Below are 24,374 nucleotides of genomic sequence, written 5' to 3'. Positions count from 1 at the left end.
GGGGTGCTCGGTCCCAGATGGCGGCGGTCAGTAGCAGGCGGAGTCTCTTGGCGGCGGGTGTTCTGATTTTGCCCACTGCTCCCTCTTTTGCTACGCTGTTGGCTCGGTCTCACCACTGCCTCTTCCTCCGAACTGTGAAAGTCAGTGGCACGACCTTCATTCCATGTGGGGTCTAGGACCTCATCGTCCCCTGCATCGTCTTCCACCCAGTCTTGACCCCTGACCTCCTTTTCAGTCTGCACACTGCAGAACGACGCAGCAGTTGGCACCTGTGTTTCGTCATCATCAGAGACGTGCTGAGGTGGTATTCCCATGTCCTCATCAGGAAAAATAAGTGGTTGTGCGTTAGTGCATTCTATCTCTTCCACCCCTGGGGAAGGGCTAGGTGGATGCCCTTGGGAAACCCTGGCAGCAGAGTCTTCAAACAGCATAAGAGACTGCTGCATAACTTGAGGCTCAGACAGTTTCCCTGATATGCATGGGGGTGATGTGACAGACCGATGGGCTTGGTTTTCATGCGCCATCTGTGCGCTTTCTGCAGAAGACTGGGTGGGAGATAATGTGAACGTGCTGGATCCACTGTCGGCCACCCAATTGACTAATGCCTGTACCTGCTCAGGCCTTACCATCCTTAGAACGGCATTGGGCCCCACCAAATATCGCTGTAAATTCTGCTGGCTACTGGGACCTGAGGTAGTTGGTTCACTAGGACGTGTGGCTGTGGCAGAACGGCCACGTCCTCTCCCAGCACCAGAGGGTCCACTAACACCACCACGACCATGTCCGCGTCCGCGTCCCTTATTAGATGTTTTCCTCATTGTTCCCGTTCACCACAATTTTGAGAATGGCAAATTTGGGAATGCTTTTTCAACCCAGAACAAAAAGTCTGCTTTTACGGTCACTACAAATAACTTGACCAGCTAAAACTGTGCAGATTTGGTTGAATAGAGATGTGAGACCTGTTTTTTTTTTGCGCTGTGTGACAGTTATAGGTTTAATCACAGAATGACACTTCTATCAGCACGCTAGCGTGTGTCTTAGGTTTTTCTGAATGACACTATCAATACCTTCAATGTAAGATTTTCTTTTTGGGATAGATTTCAAGTAGGCCTCAAATACCACAAACTAGTTATTTTCAGAATGGCAAATTTGGGAATGCTTTTTCAACCCAGAACAAAAAGTCTGCTTTTACGGTCACTACAAATAACTTGACCAGCTAAAACTGTGCAGATTTGGTTGAATAGAAATGTCAGGTCTATTTTTTAGGCGCTGGGTGACAGGCTCAACTTGCCCCTGATGTAATATATGGCCAAAAAATAACCACACTGTTGATGGTTAAATGCACTTGGGTGACACAGGCTCAGCCTGCAGCTGATGTAGTATATGGGCAAAAAATAATCAGACTGTTGATGGTTAAATGTACTTGGGTGACACAGGCTCAGCCTGCAGCTGATGTAGTATACGGCCAAAAAATAACCAGACTGTTGATGGTTAAATGCACTTCGGTGACACAGGCTCAGCCTGCAGCTGATGTAGGATATAGCACAAAATAACCACACTATCGATGGTTAAATACACTTGGTGATAGCTCGTGCTGGCGCACCACAAGTCACAAAATGGCCGCCGATCACCCCAGAAAAAAAGTGATCTAAAAACGCTCTGGGCAGCCTCAAAAAAGTGAGCAAGTCAATAATAGCACTTCAATGATCCACAGCTGCAGATCGATCACAGAATGAAGTCTTTTGGAGGAGTTAATCTGCCTAATCTCGCCCTAACGTCGCAGCTGCAACCTCTCCCTATACTGATCATAGCAGAGTGACGTGCGGCGCTACGTGACTCCAGCTTAAATAAAGGCTGGGTCACATGGTGCACTGGCCAATCACAGCCATGCCAATAGTAGGCATGGCTGTGATGGCCTCTTGGGCCAAGTAGTATGACGCTTGTTGATTGTCTGCTTTGCAGCCTTTCAAAAAGCGCCAAGAAAGCACCGAACCCGGACTTTTACGCAAAAGTTCGGGTTCGGGTCCGTGTCACGGACACCCCAAAATTCGGTACGAACCCGAACTATACAGTTCGGGTTCGCTCATCCCTATTCACTGCACGGTACATGCCTCAATCCCAATGGTCACTTACACTAAAGAGGTCTTGGGTCACCTATCCTAATCCAACAAGGTCCTGACACTAGCCAGCAATAGGACATTATGTCAACTAAGATGGTTTTTGTAGCTGCATTGCTGCTTGGATCTCAGTGGGTCTCCTCCTGCTTTCAGATTTTGCATTGCAAACCGTTGATTACAGCAGATTAAAACCCTCAGCACAAGTCAGTTTACACTGCGGGTTTTCTCAGCAGCATGTGAAGCTGCAGCTCCCATCCCGGTCACCTGGTATCTGCTCTGCAGCGGTGGCCGTAACTTCTGGACAACATCAGTGTATAATGACTCAAGCCAGCAAATGAGGCAATATCGACAATCACAATACATTAGTAAGTGCCTTGTAATAACTTCCTCTACATGATAAATGCCATTTGCTGAAGTGAGAAAACCCCTTTAACGTCTGGTATTTTATTTGAAACGTATTGCCTTATATTTAGTAGATTTAAGGGGGTTCTCAGGATACAGGTATTCAAAACTTCTAAGTATCAGATTGGTCGAGTTCTTAGACCAGGCACCCCCAACACTTTTGAGCTGCAGTGCATGAAGCAGAAGCAGCAGTTTTCGGATCTTAGCTCTAATTCACTTGAATGGGAGCTGATCTGAAGTACCCAGGCACGGCCACTACATGGTGTACATAACTGTCTGCCTCCAACTCCATACACTGCATAGTGTGCAGCACTGCAGAAGTCTGAAACAGCTGATCAGTGGGATTCTGGGTCCCAAACCCCCACCAGTCTGATATTGATGATCTATTCTGAGAATAGACCATTATTAATAGCATGCGTCCATAATTTGTGCTTGCAGAGAATTTGTTTCCAGTACTTTGTTTTGTGCTTAGATTGCTGGGTAGTCTGCCTGATATAATAGCAGTGTAACTAATAGCATTGACCACTGGCATCAGCATGAACTGTCTGACAAATATTCAGCCTCACTATTGTAAAGGTATGTAGTCAGAAGCAGCACACATGAATCTGACTCTCAATAGATAGATAACAAAGATGAGAGAGAGGTAGATGGAAAGATAGAGATAGGGAGAGATAGATATACAGAGAGATAGAGGGAGAATACCATATGTACTAGTAGAATCATAACTGGGTTACTGTAGGTGTCTGATGTCATGAAGCCTCCTGGATATTTCATCATCATCATTAACCTGCAGATAGGTTGTATGGTAGACCCACCACAGAGGATTTTCCTTTAATAATTGATACTACATATAGTATGTGTGTGTGTGTGTGAGACAAAATATTCCACATCATTGTGAAATATATTGCTGCTATATAAGCAATGGGAAATAAATGAATAATCTGTAGAATACTTGTGGGGCCTTTTAGAACTCTTTTTCTGAACAGCCAAATCAGAGTTCAGGTTATCAGACGCCTGTGATGTCTGACACATGCTGTTCTTCAGTTTACAGCTCCGATACCAATTTATGTGTATCTATGGTTGCAGACTAAAACAAATCCTGTATGCATTCTGATCCTGTCATATGCAGTGACACGCTCAGATTTTAAACATACACTACTCACAAAAAGTTTGGGATGTTTGGCTTTCAGGTGGAAACTGAAAATGTTTATGCTACAGTGATATTATATAAAAAAGGTAGAGCATTTAAGTAGAAGCATGCAATGGTGATTTCCTCATCTCAATCAATTTATTGGAACAAAAGCTAAGAGTGGTGGATATACCCACAAAAAAAGTCAGTCTCAATAACTTGTCATGTGGCCTTGAGCATCAATTACAGCTTGACAACAAAGTCTTTTGCTGTTCACAGGTCAACTTATTGTCTGCTGAGGCATGGCATCCCACTCTTTTTGGAGGGCGGCCCTCTGGTCATTGAGGTTCTGGGGTATAGGGTTACTAGCCTCTACACGGCACGTCAGCTGATCCCATAGGTTTTTAATAGGATTCAGGTCTGGAGAAAGTGCAGGCAACTCCATTTGAGGTACCCCAGTCTCCAGCAGCCGTTCCCTAATGATGCAACCTCGATGAGCTGGCGCATTGTTATCCATGAAGATGAAATTAGGCCTATATTGTTTATGCAGATTCACAATGACTGGATTAATTGTGTTATTCAAGTAGTATGGGCTTGTCACTGTACAGAGTGTAGGGCAGTTCTGTATTAACTAGACACACCTGCCCACACTGTAACACCACTACCATCAAAGGCTCGTCTGGTGACAACAGTTAGCGCTCTCCTTGATGTCTCCAACATTGTTGTTGGCCATCATTTCTGCTCAAAGTGAATCGACTTTCATCAGTGAACAGCACTGAGGCCCACTGGTCCCACGCCCAGCGTAGATGCTCTCTGTCCCATGCAAGACGATGACTCCTGTGCTTGGTGGTGTGGTCAGGTACCCTTGCAGGTCGTCCAGCACGCAGACGCAGCATCTTGCTTGAAGCCACGCAATGGTGAGGTACTGTTGATCAATTGTTAGGTGTCATCCTGGTCTCATGATGTCAAAATGTGAACAACATGACGAGGAGGAATGTTTAAATACCAATTCTAATTAAACCAGGAAATGTATTGGGCTATTCATGAATCAAACACCTGTTGTGAATTTTGCCATTAAGCTCCTTATTAGAGAACAGCAAGTTGTGCAAAAAGTACTGACACTTTGAACAGATGGACATGTGCATTCAAAAGTTCAGGGGTGGTCCCCTGTAAAGGTTAGAGTGCATTTTAGGTTCATACTGAAATTTCAGGCACAAGCCAAATGTCCCTAACTTTTTGAGAGTAGTATATTGTTCATCTAATGCAGTTTTGGATACTCACATCAGGGAGTTTTCAGTGTCTTATACTTTTTGCTTTACCCATTCTTGTAGACTTACAGACAAGTAGAAGTGCGGGCACATGAAAGGGAGTAATAAAAATGCAAGATCAGACTACACATTGGCCTGATCTTGCATTTAAAAAAAATTCAATTTTTTTTTTTTTTTTTTGCAATACATGCATTATAGCAATTAAATGTGTTTGCAGTAGTGTATATTCACCAAAAATGAAGAAAATTCAGACGGCACCACTCCCCCATAGATCGCTGAATTGAACAATATAAAGCTTTCGTCCTCTGTGTATATCGGGTGCATGCGAATAAACTGTGGTGCCTGCTTAGTAGAATAGCAATCATCGATGTACCATAAAGAAAGTAAGAAAATCAGCGGCACTCACCAATTGCAGAGTATCAACGTATCATCACTTTATTGCGACAACAGGTACGTGCTTATGCAGGGCTGGGGCGAACAAGCCTTTTACTTGAAACAAAAACCGCCTGAGCGGTGTGCGGCAGCGACGGCCGTTTCGCACACTTGTGCTTCTTCCGGCTACCTGAATGACGCATACAGGTGTGCCAGCCTACTTAAGGAGGAGCGTGAGAATTAACCCCACATGGGGTATGTGATTCTCAATCGCGAATTTAGGCAACACCTGTGTGCGTATACAAATGAACATCAATCAAGACAATTAGAACATTTTGAAATGAATACAATGAGATCATTTCGATCGTTCAGACCTAGGGGTCCCATGGCATCTGTGCGAATTATCCATTGCGCTTCTTTTCGCAATACGAAGCGATGCCTATCGCCTCCTTGTTTCATCTGTGGGACCACCTCAATTCCAGCAAAACCCAGGCATTTTTTATTTCCCCAGTATTTTTGCTTTACATGGTCTATAAGACAGGGCAGCCCTTCTTTGTTTTGATGGAATTGAGGTGTTCACGGAACTTCTCCAGCATAGGTTTTATTGTTTTCCCTATATAGAATGCTCCGCATTCGCATTTGACCACATACACAACGTATGCGGTTTTACATGTGCAGAATTGTTTCATTCTGTGTGATACATTCCCAATAGACAGGATCTTGTCCCGGAGCATGTAACCACAGAAGGAACAATTACCGCACCGATGATTCCTTGAGGGGTTTTTTCACGCCTAGCCATTGGTTTGGGAGCAATTTTTTTTTAGCTCAGTGGCCTGTCTCATATATCCATCATTACAGCTGTTTATGCGCCTTAATCGCGTGAATTGTCCATAAGGTATGGCCTCCTTCACGCTCCGTGGATGAAAGCTTCCATGGTGTAGAAGGGAATTCGAAGCGGTGGGTTTTCGAAACCCCTCTGTTATAATTTTGCCATCGCGAATAATGACACGAACATCCAGGAACTCCAGAGTCTCACCCCCGAAGTTTAAGGTGAAATACATGTTCATGTCATTCTCGCGATTTAAATAGGCAACAAAATCTTCGCATGTTGCTCGATTTCCCCTCCACACCATGAAGACGTCATCCACGTAGCGCAAGAACATCTGAATGTTAGCCAAGAAGGGTTTTTTGCAGTAGTGTATATTCCCTATAAAGGGATTCTGTCACCTCATTTTAGCTTATAGAGCTGCAGACATGCACGACTAGATCGCAGCTAGCATGTCCGCAATATACCTGTCCCATAAAGCGGGTCCTTTTATTGTGTGTAAAAAAAGATTTTAGAGATATGTAAATGAGCCCAAGGGCCTGTACTAACCTTCTTGGTGCCCAGCCATGCCCCGCTGTGAAGGAGCCCAGCACCGCCTGCATCCTCCGAATCGCCTCCTAATCTCCTCCTTTCTTCACAGTTAGATTGCCGTAATCTCGCGATGCGCGAGCTCGCGCATGCGCAGTGCCGGTATAGTGTTCCTTCCCTGTGCTGGCATCCACCTCAGGGAAGGAACTGCACATGAGCGAGCTCGCGCATCGCAAGATTACGGCGATCTAGCCGTGAGCAAGGAGGAGATTCGGAGGACGCAGGCGGTGCTGGGCTCCTTCACAGGGGGCGTGGCTGGGCTCCAGGAAGGTTAGTACAGCCCCTTGGGCTCCTTACAAAGCTCATCTACATATCTCTAAAATCATTTTTTAAACACAATAAAAGGACACAGCCCTATAGGACCGGTATATTGCGTACATGCTAGCAGCGATCTAGCCGTGCATGTCCGCAGCTCTATAGGCTAAAACGAGGTGACAGAATCCCTTTAATATACAACTGCATTTGCTGTGCATTTAGATTAAAATAACATTAACATCTCTTTTCATGTGCTTTTTTTTCTGGAACTTAAGCACATATAATTTCCCAACTGTGTCTTGCAGTCTTACTTTGTATTCATTTAACTCACCATACATTTATTATGTAATGCAGTAACCACAAATTCTATTATTATGCAAAATGCATACTATAATGTACAAATTTGACCCCATAGCTCAACACCCAAGAGACAATATAATAAAAAAGTACTCAATGTTAAATATGGTAATAGATGAATATCTGTAGGAATGAATATGATTGTGTTTTGTTTAATGCACTTACAATTTAATGCAGAAGTCTCAGTGGTGCTATTGTTAAGTATAAAAGGTAGGGGAAAAGCAAGCATGCAAATGAGCCGGCTTCACAGAAAGAATTGAAACAATACTGGCAGTTTCTTTATTGTGTCCATTAATTAATGCCATATTACTCAGCTTCTCTGGGAAACAAGTAGAAAAGTAATTAAGATGATACATGAGGTAAGTAGTTTAGACATCAAAATGTAAAATATGTAATAATTATATTGTTAGATTGGGGTATAAGTTGTTTGTGATGGAGACAATTAATCTTCTCCTCTGTAGGACTGCATATTATTCAACCAGCTGGACTACTCTTCCAAGTAAATGGGACTAAGGCACCCATTAATGTCTGTTAGCACCAGATAGAAAAGAGCAGGATTCATACAAAGGCCCCATTATCACATTGCATTCAGGTGATAAAAACTAGCCTATCCATGGCAAGTCGACTCATTAGTTATCTGAAATGTTTTAGTTTCTCTTCCAAATGATGCAGTTGTTAATTGATCTCTGTGCTTACTTGTGCTATCTTTCCTCTCTTCTGAGCATAGTCGTGTATTTAAACTGGCTCCGTTAGCTCTGACTGCTTGCCGTAATAGTTATTTTAGTATAACATTTTTCTTACTTGAAAATGTATTTTCCTGGAGCATAAATGGATTAAATTCCCTAGCCAACTTAGAACAAATAAAACCCCAATGATTGGCAATAATAAACAGTTATTCAACTAGTTAAATAGACCACCAGTTCCTACTGTTTTTGGGTCAAGGAAAATTCATTTCTTCCACATCATCAGGGTGCACAAATGGGAGCTTGCTTGCTCTAGAAATGGGGATAGGTGGTGGGGGTTATAAAGTAGCTTGAATTACGCACTGGTAAGCAGAAGGCTGTATCTGCTAAAGCCAATCCAGTGTTGCTGAGCAGATATGTTAGATGTTGACCACAATGGCTCTTGTCAAATTAAGAGAAATTTGCGTTGGTTCTGCCTGTTGATCTGGTGGAGAGTCGGCAGTAGGTGTTACAGCCACATACCTGAGTTGTTTATCAAAGCCGTAACTTATTTGCCACTGGCTATAGTGGGGTGCAGATTTGACCGCATCCATCTTGCAGGAGAAGTATATGGTGGGCTCAGCGTGCATGTTGGTACTTGCATCCTTGGATCCGATGAAAGCTGTAATGGCACCGGACGGGGTTAAAAGCAGAGTGTGCTTGGCGTGCACGCTGACCTGCATTCCCTGGATTTTGTGTGGCTGTCATGGCCCATGAACAGGTGGGAACAGTGTTAGGGACCACTCAAATGGAGGCAACCTTGACGCGGTGAGTGGCTTATTACGCTTTGGCCAAAATGTACACCAATGTCTCATCCAGCATGGAGGCAGGGCAGAATGCTGGATATAGAGTGCGATCACATTTGTATTCTCCGTTTGTATATGTATTTCGCCATAGTGATCTGCACCTATATGCAGGTTGTGCTGACTCAATTCCCCAAAAGGAGATGGATGGTGTCAGATGACATTAGCACGGGATGTGGCTTTAGATGTTATAAAACCTAACACATTTTTTTTTTCAATGTGCATTAAAATTCCATCACTACTGCTGCAACCACACAAAGTCGTGGGGTGCATCATCTGATGGCCATCAGATACATACAGCAGACAAAACTAGGTAGTTTCCTGTACTTGCATTTATGGATGTGGTAAAATATGTATAATCTCATTATCTGGAAGTCAGAATCAATATCAATGTTCCTACGTTAACAGAAAGCCATAAAACTAATGTACAGTAGTCATAGAAACCATGGCATAGAAATGGCAATGCCAGCCTATCAGAAATGTATCAGGTATTCCAGAATACCTGTGCCACTGTCAGTTTGATTAAAGGGGTTGGCCACTTTCTGGCTATGGTTGATCAGTGTGTATGTAAGATGACTATATAGCGTTTATTAATATAGACTGTTGAAAATATATACAATTTTCTATTTTCATAACCCATGTCCCCTTGTTGGGCAAGTCTTTTGTGCTGTCTTCATAGATGTCATGTCCATGAAATGTCTGCTGATAGAGGGCCATATGACCAGGCATATCAGTCAGTCTTCGCAATTCAAATAGACTGCACCTGCCGTCTGCACTGTTGGAAGTTTAGTGCAGGTGCTGTGTGTTAGAATGCAGGAGAGTGAGTGATGTGTCTGGTCACTTGAACCTCCATTAGTGGCCATTTCATGGAGAGGACCTCCATGCAGACAGCCCAGAAAACTTTCCCACCAAGTGGACATGGATAATGAAATGTAGCAAACGGTAAATAATTTCAACAAAGGATATACAATGCATTAAGAAGCTTTTCAGACCCTCTAATTTTTTTTCACATTTGTTATGTTGCAGCCTTGTGCTAAAAAAAAAGTACATTTTTTCCCTCATCATTCTACACTTAATACCCCATAATGATAAAGTGGAAACAAAATGTTTGAAACCTTTGCTAATTTATTAAAAAGGAAAAACCAAAATATTGTGACATACTGTAAGTATTCAGACCTTTTGCTCAGTACTTAATTGAAGAATTTTTAGCAGATCCTCTCAAGCTCTGCCAGGTTGGATAGGGTCTCTCCTGAGATGTTTGATTGGGGTTGAGTCAGGGCTCTGGCTGGACCACTCAAGGACGTTCTCAGAGTTGTCCCTAAGCCACTCTTGTGTTGCCTTGGTTGTGTGCTTAGGGTTATTGTCTTGTTGGCTGGTGAAACTTCGTGCTCAGTATGAGGTCCAGAGCACTCTATATCATGTTTTCATTAAGAATATCTCTGTAGTACTCTGCTCCATTCAGCTTGCCCTCAATCCTGACCATTCTGCCTGTCCCAGCTGCTGAAAAACACCCCCACAGCATGATTCCGCCACCATGATTTATTTTAGGGTTAAAATGGGGCAGGTGATGAGTTTCTGGTTTCCTCCACACATGTGATAGAGATGTGGATATCATTGTTGATCAACTTAGATGGTCCCTATATCCTCCAGCTCTCAGACAACGCCTTATTCACTTGTTGGGACTAAAAGCACAAAGGCTTCACATTATCCAAGAGGACCCTCCTCCCTGATGTGTCATATATGACATATGCTCTACTGATATTAATGTGAAGCCATTACAATATGGTGCTTGCACTTAGATGTTTACATAGTTTGCATACCAAAGTTAGTAAAACAATGTGCAGATGCTAAGTGTTATCTCTTTTTTATTTTTGTATTCTAGCCAGTGGAACAATGCCACGAGTCTCAGGGGGAATGCCCCCACTGATGTACAGTACAGACCAAAAGTTTGGACACACCTTCTCATTCAAAGAGTTTTCTTTATTTTCATGACTATGAAAATTGTAGATTCACACTGAAAGCATCAAAACTATGAATTAACACATGTGGAATTATATACATAACAAAGAAGTGTGAAACAACTGAAAATATGTCATATTCTAGGTTCTTCAAAGTAGCCACCTTTTGCTTTGATTACTGCTTTGCACACTCTTGGCATTCTCTTGATGAGCTTAAAGAGGTAGTCCCCTGAAATGGTTTTCACTTCACAGGTGTGCCCTGTCAGGTTTAATAAGTGGGATTTCTTGCCTTATAAATGGGGTTGGAACCATCAGTGGCGTTGAGAAGTCAGGTGGATACACAGCTGATAGTCCTACTGAATAGACTGTTAGAATTTGTATTATGGCAAGAAAAAAGCAGCTAAGTAAAGAAAAACGAGCGGCCATCATTACTTTAAGAAATTAAGGTCAGTCAGTCAGCCGAAAAATTGGGAAAACTTTGAAAGTAAGGGCTATTTGACCATGAAGGAGAGTGATGGGGTGCTGCGCCAGATGACCTGGCCTCCACAGTCACCGGACCTGAACCCAATCGAGATGGTTTGGGGTGAGCTAGACCGCAGAGTGAAGGCAAAAGGGCCAACAAGTGCTAAGCATCTCTGGGAACTCCTTCAAGACTGTTGGAAGACCATTTCAGGGGACTACCTCTTGAAGCTCATCAAGAGAATGACAACAGTTTGCAAAGCAGTAATCAAAGCAAAAGGTGGCTACTTTGAAGAACCTAGAATATTACATATTTTCAGTTGTTTCACACTTGTTTGTCATGTATATAATTCATAGTTTTGATGCCTTCATAGTCATGAAAATAAAGAAAACTCTTTGAATGAGAAGGTGTGTCCAAACTTTTGGTCTGTACTGTACTTATAAACTGCTTAACTTCCTGTAATAAATGAGAACTACTTTGACCATTGTCTTGTGTCAGTGTAGTTTCTTCCATGCATGTAAAATCCTAGGATTAAGACAATTTGGAGCAGTAGAGCAAATACATTTGGCTCTGATTGAGAGGAGCTTTAACACATGACACTTAGATTTGATGCCAAAAAGTCCGATCTTGGTTTAGTCAGACTAGAAAATCTTGTTTATGACAGTCTGAGCGTCCTTTAGGTGCTTTTTTGCAGATTGGCTTTTATGTGCATTTTATTGAGGAGAGGCTACTCTGCCATACAGCCCAGATTGGGGGAGTGCTGCAATGGTGGTGAATCTTCTGAAAGTTTTTATCCCATCTGCACATAGGGTCTTTGGAGCTCAGCCAGAGTGACCATTTGATTCTTGGTTACCTTTCTTACCAAGGCCCTTCTCCCAGATTTCTTAGTTCGATGGGGTCACCAGATCTAGTAAGAGTCCTGGTTATGCCATCTTCCATAATTCTTCCATTTAAGAATTATGAAGACTGCTGTGCGCTTTGGAACTTTCAGTGCAGCAGAAATCCTAGATTGTTTTTTGTTCTGATATTCATTGTCAGCTATGAAACCTTATATAGCCACACCAAAATTAGAAGTACACAGCAAACAATCAAATTATGTATTCCTTATTAATTTCACATTATTTGATAATGTAAAATATAGAATCAGCAGCAGTAGTATATACAAAGAAAAGAGCCACAATATATATGTCACATGTCAGCAAACCAATCCCATCAGTAAATTCTATGTAGTATAATTCCCACCCTTAAACAGTATGAAACGTAGCATTCATTCCTACATAGTGCAAAGCCATCTATAAATTAATAAAGAAAGGAGGGAACATAGTACATAATCACAATAAATAATATCAAAGTGTCTAGACTATTCGGGATTCGCTCCAAATTTCTCAAAAAAGTTCAGATTCACACGAAGCCAAAATTTTTGTAGTTCGTTTCAGGCAAACGAGAGAAATAGGGTATCCCTTTTTTCTTTTGTGTCAGGCAACCTTATTTGTATACCTTTGCTTTTCTGAAAAAGATATTCAAATTAGCCAAAACAGAAAAGAATGCTAATCTTTTTTCATGCCAGCTGAATTAAGATATGTGATTTGCATATACTCTGCCTAGAAACCAATATTACTGTTGCCTGGCATACAATACTTATGCGTTTTTTGGTCTCCCTAATAATAAAGAGTACCCCACAAGGCCAGTCAACCAAGTAAGGCAAATTGCTCCTGAGACATTCTGGTTCTTTGGTTCAAGTCTCGCTCTCACTCTCTCCTCCCAAACTGGTTGATCCTCAAATCGAATTTTTCAAAATATGTGGTAAACCTAAAAATCAAACCTTGACAGGTTCTTTCATCTCTAGTAGATGATGACACAGTATGCTGTAAGAAAATAAGTTGTGTAAACAAAAAATGTATCTACATGCAAAGTTTAAGGTTTCTAGGTATTAAAATCTGCTATTTGAAAAATTTTACAAAGATTTGACATACTTTATCATAAGTGATATGTCAAATGTTTTGATCAATGGGGGGTGCCGTCTTACTTAAAGGTGGAGACAGAGTTGCCCTCCCACCTCATTAGCTGAAGATGGGCTTTTAGGCTACATGTACACGACATTTATGACATTTTTAATGGCTATTTTGCGTCAGTTTTTTTAGGGATGAATTTAATTTTTTTTTTTTTAAATAAAGATCCCAACCCTTATGGTGTCCTCAGTACACATAATGTCCCACAGCAGTAATAATGTCCATCATAGTGGCCTCCATTTGTAATAATATCCCCCTTTAGTGGCCCCAGCAGTAATAATGTCTCAGTTAGTGGCCCCAGCAGTAATGATGTCTCCCTTAGTGGCCCACAGCTTTAGTACTGTCTCCCATAGTGCCCCCCAGCAGTTATAATGTCTCCCATAGTCGGCCCAAGAATTAGTAATGTCCACCATAATGGCCCCCATAGTGGCCTCCAGCTGTAATTTTTTGCTTCTGCTCCCAGCATGAGCGCTTGGTGACGTCATCACACTGAACGCAGGTTCTTTGGCAGGTCCTTTTCAATCAGGACTGTCACTGTGTGTGTAAGTGGATGAGGTATATTTTCTTAACCCCTAAAAGACCATATTGTTTTAGTGTATCAGTTTTTAACGGACATTAGACAGGTGCACTCCTCTCTAAGCAGCAGTTAAAACTGTAGCACCATAGACTAACATTGGTGATTAAAAATGGCCATTCTAAAACTGTGTTCATTATTGTTTGTGTAACAGTAAAAATATTTTGCAACTTCAAAGTGGTAAGCATGTTGTGTAAATGAAATTGCCAATGCCAAGACCTGAGTGTGCGTATAATCTCTGCGCCCCAATAGATTAGCAGAGTCACAGGTGCCTTTTACAACAGCTTGTATTCTGGTAATGGAGTACTTAGAGAGGGCTTACAAAAGAATTGCCTAACAGTGTTCATTGCTAGATCTGTTTTACGTGTAGAAGTTGCAATTTCGTTGATGACTTTGTAATAAAGAATTGCAGATAATGTGACTTTTGTGTTATTGTAATTCGCCACAAACGATAGACTCACCAAGAGAGCACCATGGACTTGGTCCTTTTTATAGTGTTATGAATTCTAAATTCAGATATATTTAGTTTATGGAAGCACCTGCCTTTTAGACAAGCTCAAATATGTTCAATATAGTTTGAGAGTTTTGTTTTCGAAGAACATTTGCAGGCATTTTCCAGTTACTATGAAGATTTGAAATACATTCAAAACGGCATGTGCCTCTTGAAACCGTAAAGCCATCTGCTTACATTTATTAGATAAGAGGAGACTTGTAGCTGCACATTGAGAACCTGCAATTTGATATGCAGAAAGTGAGAGGGACTATGTAAGGAAAATAGAAAATAATGATCCTTGTCTACAGCGTTGCTTATTTGTATCAGCACCACTTCACACAGAGTCTTGCAGTGAGAAGAGCGTTTAAAGTTGTTTCTTCGGATAGAGGGAAAACTATTTTGCTGCAGTGGAAAACCATGCATGACTGTGTTTGGGTTTTATTTGTTCTTTAAGTTTATCTTTATTGTCTAGCGTGTGGTTTACAGCACCACTTAAAGTCAATGATTTATGTAAGCTGTAAAATTAATTTATTCTAGTAAATGCAGATCTGGGGGATTTATGGTTAGACGCAAGGTACTAATGTTCCTGAAAACTATAGGCCTGATGTATAGATCCCAATTTTAAAAACTGTTACACAGAAAAGATAAAGGGACACATTTATTGAGGCTGGAGTTTTAGATGCCGGTTTTAATAAAGCCCCATAGGCGGCAGTGGTACGCCTAAGTTATGATGAGACGCAGGCCTCTCCTTAACTTTGGCGCATCCAGCTACAGTTCTAAATGTAAAACAGCTTCCTAGCTGTCTTACATTTAGAACATTTTCTACGCCTAAAACAGGCGTAGAAAATGATAAATGAGACTGGCCTGCCGGCCCCTCCAAGCCCACAATTTTAGAAATGGCATGAGTGGGGAAAAGTTGCAGATAGTGGCGCAACTAACCATTGCACTGGCATCTGTGCCTGAAATACACCTAAATTTCAGCTTCGTAAATGACCCCCAAAGAACCTATATGTTCATTTTCTTAATTCTAAATATGTTCTAATGGTCCAGTGGAATCTAAGGAAGGGCCTATATCCCTGCAAAATTAAATTGTGAAGAAAGAAACTATATGGTTATGTTCACAGTTTGAGGATTCTGTCATAAGTGCAAACTCCACTCCTTAATCCGGATATTCCCCAGGCAATGCAGATGAATGTGGTACTTTACCTCATCCACATACACACTCAGGCAAATATTCATACAATATAATGAATGTATTGTGGATAGTAAATCCACCACATGTTCATTATTACCATTGATTCTGCGAGAAAAATCCTCTACAGTATGAGGATAAGGGATCGCTATAGCTATTCCTCGTCCCCATACAGAATCATTTCTTTGAGCAGCAGATCGCTGTTTAGACCGCACTATCTGGTGCCCAGACATGATGATTGGTGGTGCCTGCACGAACAACAGGATCACCCGATGAACGAGTGTTTCACTTGTTTATCGGGTCATTGGCAACACATTTAGATGTCCATATTATACAGTCGTTCCCGATAATCTGGACAATTATTTGTTCATCTAAATCCACACTTAGCTTTAGATTTCTGCCACAGATTTTTTTTAAATCCTCAGCAGATTTGCCTACTGAAAATGTAATGCCATATGAACATGACCTATTGGTAAATCACTTATTATATACAGTTAGGTCCATATATATTTGGACACTGACACAAATTTAGTTGTTATTACCTGTTTACTAAAACATATTCAAGTTATAGTTATATAATGGACATAAAATCCTGACTTTTAGCTTTCATTTGGGGGTATCCACAAAATTGGATGAATGGTTTAGGAGTTTCAGCTCCTTTACATGTGGCACCCTGTTTTTAAAGGGACCAAAAGTAATTGGACAATTGAATAAAGGCTGTTTCATGGGCAGGTGTGGGCAATCCCTTCATTATTTCATTCTCAATTAAGCACATAAAAGGTCTGGAGTTGATTTGAGCTGTGGTACTTGCATTTTGAAGATTTTGCTGGGAAGTAAACATGCAGTCAAAGGAGCTCTCCATGCAGGTGAAACAAGCCATCCTTCATCTGCGAAAACAGAAAAAAAAATCTGAAGAATTGCTACACTTTTAGGAGTGGCAAAATCTACAGTTTGGTACATCCCGAGATAGAAAGAAAGCACTAGTGACCTCAACAATGCAAAAAGACCTGGACGCCCACTGAAGACAACAGTGGTGAATGATTGCAGAATATTTATCCTGGTGAAGAGAAACCCATTCACAACAGCCAACCAAGTGAACAACACTCTCCAGAATATAGGCGTATCAATATCCAAATCTACCATAAAGAGAAGGCCGCATGAAAGTAAATACAGAGGGTTCACTGCACGGTGCGAGCCACTCATAAGCCTCAAGAATAAGAAGGCTAGATTAGACTTTGCTATAAAGCATCTTAAAAAAACAGCACACTTCTGGAAGAACATTCTTTGGACAGATGAAACCAAGATCAACCTCTACCAGAATGATGGAAAGAAAAAAGTATGGTGAAGGCATGGTACAGCTCATGGTCTAAAGCATACCACATTATCTGTAAAACATGGCGAAGGCAGTGTGATGGCTTGGACATGCATGGCTGCCAGTGGCACTGTGCCCATAGTGTTTATTGATGATGTGACACAGGACAGAAGCAGCCAGATAAATTATGTGGTTTTCAGAGACATACTGTGTGCTCAAATCCAGCCATACTGATTGGTCGGCGTTTCATAATACAGATGGACAATTACCCAAAACATAAAGCCAAAGCAACCCAGGAGTTTATTAACCACTTCAGGCCCCCTAGCTTAAACACCCTTAATGACCAGGCCACTTTTTACACTTCTGACCTACAGTACTTTCACCGTTTATTGCTCAGTCATGCAACTTACCACCCAAATTAATTTTACCTCCTTTACTTCTCACTAATAGAGCTTTCATTTGGTGGTATTTCATTGCTGCTGACATTTTTACTTTTTTTTTGTTATTAATCGAAATGTAACGATTTTTTTGCAAAAAAATGACATTTTTCACTTTCAGTTGTAAAATTTTGGGGGAAAAAACGACATCCATATATACATTTTTCTCTAAATTTATTGTTCTACATGTCTTTGATAAAAAAAAAATGTTTGGGTAAAAAAAAAATGGTTTGGGTAAAAGTTATAGCGTTTACAAACTATGGTACAAAAATGTGAATTTCTGCTTTTTGAAGCAGGCCCTAAAGTTGTGGTAAGTAGTTTGAAATCAAAATCTGTAAAAAATGGCCGGTGAAATCCGAAAGGTGCTCTTTGGAATGTGGGCCCCTTTGCCCACCTAGGCTGCAAAAAAGTGTCACACATGTGGTATCTCCGTACTCAGGAGAAGTTAGGCAATGTGTTTTGGGGTGTCCTTTTACATATACCCATGCTGGGTGAGAGAAATATCTCGGCAAAAGACAACTTTTCCCATTTTTTTATACAAAGTTGGCATTTGACCAAGATATTTATCTCACCCAGCATGGGTATATGTAAAATGACACCCCAAAACACATTCCCTAACTTCTCCTGAGTACGGCGATACCACATGTGTGACACTTTTTTGCAGCCTAGATGCGCAAAGGTGCGCAAATTCCTTTTAGGAGGGCATTTTTAGACATTTGGATCCCAGACTTCTTCTCACGCTTTAGGGCCCCTAAAAAGCCGGGGCAGTATAAATACCCCACATGTGACCCCATTTTGGAAAGAAGACACCCCAAGGTATTCAATGAGGGGCATGGCGAGTTCATAGAAAAAAAAAATTTGGCACAAGTTAGCGGAAATTGACTTTTTGGGGTTTTTTCTCACAAAGTCTCCCTTTCCGCTAACTTGAGACAAAAATTTCAATCTTTCATGGACTCAATATGCCCCTCAGCGAATACCTTGTGGTGTCTTCTTTCCAAAATGGTGTTATTTGTGGGGTGTTTGTACTGCCCTGGCATTTGAGGGTCTCCGCAATCATTACATGTATGGCCAGCATTAGAAGTTTATGCTATTCTCCTTATATTGAGCATACGGGTAATGAGATTTTTTTTTTCCGTTCAGCCTCTGGGCTGAAAGAAAAAATGAACGGCACAGATTTCTTCATTCGCATTGATCAATGTGGATGAAAAAATCTCTGCCAAAAAAAAAAAAAGGTGGGGAAAGGCATCTGCCAGGACATAGGAGCTCCGCCCAACATCCATACCCACTTAGCCCGTATGCCCTGGCAAACCAGATTTATCCATTCACATCAATCGATGTGGATGAATAAATCATTGCCGGGATTTATATTTTTTTTTTTATATATACAAAGTGTTTGCCAAAGCATATGAACACCGCCGCCTCCTCAGCTCATATGCCTCGGCAAACGTATCTTTTACTGCAGAGGAGAAATCTCGTCTTGCAGCGCCGCATACACCGACTTGTGTGTAATCTGACAGCAGCGCAATGCTTCTGTCAGAATGCACATTAGTGCTGCAGCTAGTCGATCAGTTGGTCCACCTGGAAGGTAAAAAAGAAAAAACCAGGCCGCAACGCAATAAATTTTATTAACTTTATAATAACTTTTGAACAGAACATATAAACTTTTTTAAACTTTTTGAACTGAAATTTAACTTTTTTGCTTACTGGTGTTTTTTTTTTTTTTTTTACCTTTTATAGGACAAACCTCTCCTTCCCCATGGGACAATGTGCAAAGCGCAAATCGCCCAAAGATGTGGCGAAGTACGTTATGCACTTTATCCCAGGTGAAAGGAGAGGTTTGCAGCAGCTGTGAGTAAAAGGGCCCTAATAACCCTGTGTGCCTGTCCTGTGAGATGCAATCCCTATGCTAAGTGTACCTGTGTGTGGTACTTCCGGAAACACTCTCCAAAGCATAGGGCAGGGTGGTCAGGACAGTCAGGACAGAAATAGCGGGTGTCACGCCTTATTCCACTCCTGCTACAGACACGACATCTTTTTCGGGGTGACGGTTGGGTTGAGGTACCAGGAACGACACTGGGGAAATGTCGCTCGTGTAGACGGCTAACTACACTGGTGGATGGGGCCACGGAACCTTCTGGATACAGGAGGTTCTCGATGATCTCTTCCTGAAATTTGAGGAAGGATCGTGTTCTCCCAGCCTTACTGTAGAGAACAAAACTATTATATGCAGCCAATTGAATTAAATATACAGACACCTTCTTATACCAGCATCTGGTGCGTCAGGAAACTAAATACGGAGACAACATCTGGTCATTGAAGTCCACCCCTCCCATGAGCAAATTATAGTCGTGGACACAGAGGGACTTTTCAATGACACGGGTTGCTCGCTCAATTTGTATTGTCGTGTCTGCGTGAATGGAGGAGAGCATGTAAACGTCACGCTTGTCTCTCCATTTCACCGCGAGCAGTTCTTCGTTACACAAGGCAGCCCTCTCCCCCCTTGCAAGACTGGTGGTAACGAGCCGTTGGGGGAGCCCCACGCGACTAGTTCGCGCGGTGCCACAGCAGCCAATCTGTTCTAGGAACAAATGCCTGAAGAGGGCCACACTTGTGTAGAAATTGTCCACATAAAGATGGTACCCCTTGCCAAATAAGGGAGACACCAAGTCCCAGACTGTCTTCCCACTGCTCCCTAGGTAGTCAGGGCAACCGACCGGCTCCAGGGTCTGATCTTTTCCCTCATAGATCCGAAATTTGTGGGTATAGCCTGTGGCCCTTTCACAGAGCTTATACAATTTGACCCCATACCGGTCGCGCTTGCTTGGGATGTATTGTTTGAAGCCAAGGCGCCCGGTAAAATGTATTAGGTACTCGTCTACGCAGATGTTTTGCTCTGGGGTATACAAATCTGCAAATTTCTGGTTGAAGTGGTCTATGAGGGGCTGAATTTTGTGGAGCCGGTCAAAAGCTGGGTGGCCTCTGGGACGGGATGTGGTGTTGTCGCTAAAGTGCAGGAAACGTAGGATGGCCTCAAATCGTGCCCTGGACATAGCCGCAGAGAACATGGGCATGTAATGAATCGGGTTCGTGGACCAATATGACCGCAATTCATGCTTTTTGGTTAGACCCATGTTGAGGAGAAGGCCCAGAAAATTTTTAATTTCGGAGACTTGGACTGGTTTCCACCGGAAAGGCTGGGCATAAAAGCTTCCCGGGTTGGCGGATATAAATTGAGTGGCATACCGATTTGTTTCTGCCACGATTAAGTCCAAGAGCTCCGCAGTCAAGAACAGCTCAAAAAATCCTAGGGCCGAACCGATCTGAGCTGTCTCAACCCGAACTCCAGACTGGGCGGTGAAAGGGGGAACTAATGGTGCGGCTGAAGTTGGTGACTGTCAATCAGGATTTGCCAGCACCTCAGGGACTCTAGGGGGTCTACGGGCCTGTCTGTGCGGTGGCTGCGACGGGGTAACTACTGCACGTGCCACCGTACCAGCTTCAACTGCCCTTCTGGTGCTCGCCACTTCACCATGTTGTACGGCAGTGCTGGTACTAGGTCCAGGGAGGGCTGCGCTGCTGGTGTATGCCTCACCACGTGATCCAACAGCGCCAGCCCCACTCTGCTGCTCTTGAAGTGGATCCTGCGCAACCTGTGGTCTAGCGACACGGGGCCGGGTACGCCTGGTTCTATCAGGGACCTCAACCTCCTCGTCCGAACTTTGGGTCAGACTGCCACTGCTTTCTACAGGTTCATATTCTGACCCGCTAGATTCGTCAGATGAGGGTTCCCATTCCTCATCCGAATGGGTCAGAATCCTGTAGGCCTCTTCAGAAGAATACCCCCTGTTTGACATTTGGACTACTAAATTTAGGGGTATTCCCTGAGACTACCCAAGAAAAAAAGCAAGCCTGTCTTACAAAGGGGAGGTTAGCGAAGTACCTGAGGCCGCTGCGATTGCTAAAAAATATCAAAACTGATTTTTTTTTATCACCGCAGAGCTTGGAAAGTGATTGTGCAGTGATCAAAAAAATATATATTTTTTGTCACTGCGGCGGGGCGGGTGTGGGTGAACGCACGTGTGGGCGACCGATCAGGCCTGATCGGGCAAACACTGCGTTTTGGATGGAGGGTGAGCTAAGGTGACACTAATACAATTATAGATCTGACTGTGATCAGTTTTGATCACTTACAGATACTATAAAAGTACAAATGCTGATTAGCGATACGCTAATCAGTGAATCAGTGACTGCGGTGCGGTGGGCTGGGTACTAACTGATGCTAAACTACCTACCAAAGGGGCCTAAACTATCCTAAAACCTAACAGTCAATACCAGTGAAAAAAAAAAGTGACAGTTTACACTGATCACTTTTTTCCTTTCACTAGGTGATTGACAGGGGTGATCAAGGGGTTAATTTGGGTGATGGGGGTGATCTGGGGCTAAGGTGTAGTGTTTGGTGCTACTCACTGTGATGTCTGCTCCTCTGCTGGAACCAACCGACGAAAAGGACCAGCAGAGGAGCAGACAAGCCATTTAACACATCATATTTACTAATATAATGTGTTATCTGGCTTTTGATTTGATTTTTTGAAAATTGCCTGCCTGCCAGCCACGATCATTTGCTGGCAGGCTGGTGACGAAATACTTCTTTAACTTTTGCCGGCCCGCGATGCGCATGCGCGGGCCTGCTTTGAGCGAAATCTCGCGTCTCGCGAGATGACGCATATATGCGTGACTGTGCGCAGGGCTGCCGCCTCCGGAACGCGATCCTGCGTTAGGCGGTCCGGAGGCGGTTAAAGCAAAGAAGTGGAATATTCTTGAATGCCCAAGTCAGTGACCTGATCTGAAATCATAGAGCAGGCATGCTCAACGTACGGCCCTCCAGCTGTTGTAAAACTAAAACTCCCACAATGCCCTGCTGTAGGCTGATAGCTGTAGGCTGTACGGGAATGCTGGGAGTTGTAGTTTTTAAACAGCTGGAGGGCCACAGGTTGAGCATGCCTGCCATAGAGCATGCATTTCACTTGTTAAAGACTAAACTTCAGACAGAAAGGCCCACAAACAAACAACAACTGAAAACTGCTGCAGTAAAGGCCTGGCAAAGCATTAAAAAGGAGGAAACACAGTGTCGGCTGATGGCCATGAGTTCAAGACTTCAGGAAGTCATTGCCAACAAAGGGTTTTCAACCAAGTATTAGAAATTTGCATCTTATTTACAATTATAAAATTTTCCAATTACTTTTGAGCCCCTGAAATGAAGAGATTGAGTTTAAAAAATGCTTTAGTTCCTCACATTTTTATGCAATCATTGTGTTCAACCCACTGAATTAAATCTGAAAGTCTGAACTTCAACTGCATCTGAATTGTTTTGTTCAAAATCCATTGTGGTAATTTGCAGAACAAAAATTATAAAAATGTTGTCTCTGTCCAAATATATATGGAGCTAACTGTAGCTCCCCAATTTCCTGATGCTTATATAGTTACAACATATTCTGGAGCACTGTACAGTATTATTATTATATATGTCAATCCTTGCTTTGTTTGCTCTCTGTGTCTGTTAACATAAAGAAAGATGAAATCCTACTTGAGAGCTAGTGAAGGCAGTAGAATTTAGGGCACACAGATCTAGCATCAGATCTAGCAGGAACATGTTAGGAAAGTTTAAAACTTGCAGGAGCAGATGGTAAAATGAATATAAGGGGTCTGAAAATGAAAGTAGAAATTAAGATTTCAGCCTCAAATATAGTTCAACTTATTTTACTCTAGTTAACCATTAACATGCCGTAATTAAAAATAACATTTCTCCATGTCTAAGGTTTCAATAACCTATAAAGTCTACATGTTGTTTCTTTTTCAAACATATACGGTATTTTAAAAATGACATTTCATTATTTAAAGGGGTTGTCTCACTTCAGGAAATAGCATTTATTATGTAGAGAAAGTTGATACATGGCACTTACTAATATATTGTGATTGTCCATATTGCTTTCTTTGATGACTACAATAAATCTTTATTAGTTTTATAGGTTAAAAGGGGTGGCACCCAGTTACAGGCCTATACCGAAATACTTCCGACACCCAAAGAATAATAAGATGAAAGAATAGGTGCCTAAATCGGGAGAGTAAAGGTGCTTCCCAATGACACCAATCTTCACATCAGAAGGTCATTCATACCATATACTGTGCAGTAATATGCTTATGGTATGGAAAAAGGGTCATAACCCGATCCTGCTGCCAGGTAGCCGGCTTGTGGGTGGGTATGAAGGTTGATACACACCAATTAAACACCCTAAAGCCCTTGGCAGCACTGGGATACAGTAGACCCTTACTGCCTCATAACACAGCGATCAACAGCAAACGCCTGCAAGTCATCAGAGTATACTGAAGGCAGTGCTGGGTGTAACTGTCTGATCTCTGCCCTAGCCAGCGTGAATGCGCAGCACTGCCGCACACAAACACTGAAGCAGAGAAAGTAACAGGTGGCGGCTCAACGCGTTTCAATGTTAAAGTATAATCAGGAGCCCTTATAGTAAAATAACAAAAGCAGAGCGATGTGACTGCACATGTGGTGCGGCATCCAGCGCTAGTATGGCCGTTAGCACTGTGGGGACTCACACAGGATTAGCGGACGCAGTATAGAGGCAACAGCAAGTTCTTTGGATCAAGCAGTTCAGTGTTTTATTCACACTTTAGGCAAGTGACAAAACAAGCAGTCATATTCAAACAAAAAGTCACCTTGTGAAGTCCTTGCTCATGGCAGTACCAACTTGTTTTCATGCCAAACAGGTAGCAAGCCTTCATCCAGAGACAAGGCTCCCAGATCCCAACACAGAGACATGGCTTCTGAGCCCAGCTGCCTATTTATGGACAGCCAGGGGCTGCCAAAAATCCGGACTGGCATTTAAAATCCGGTCCGGTATTTGTCCTCACCTGGCTGTAAATCAGCCCAGCAGCACATGCTGGGAGGAAAATACCTGTTTTTCCAGACCAAACCTCTCATTGTGTCACAGTACCTTTACTCTCCCGATTTAGGCACCCATTCTTTCATCTGATTATTCCTTGGGTGTCGGGAGTATTGCGTTATAGGCCTGTAACTGGGT

The 24,374-nt window shown here is 42.4% G+C and overlaps 1 protein-coding gene across 2 annotated transcripts in view; it reads left to right on the top strand.

Moving 5' to 3' along the window:
• Positions 1–24,374, top strand: part of TBC1D22A (TBC1 domain family member 22A) — a 741,029-nt gene that overhangs the window by 582,916 nt on the left and 133,739 nt on the right. The window lies entirely within an intron of this gene.

Source organism: Bufo bufo, chromosome 1 (genome assembly GCF_905171765.1).
Source record: "Bufo bufo chromosome 1, aBufBuf1.1, whole genome shotgun sequence".
NCBI lineage: Eukaryota > Metazoa > Chordata > Amphibia > Anura > Bufonidae > Bufo > Bufo bufo.
The sequence above is the reverse complement of the archived record's forward strand: the minus strand, read 5'-3'. Positions and strand labels throughout refer to the sequence as shown.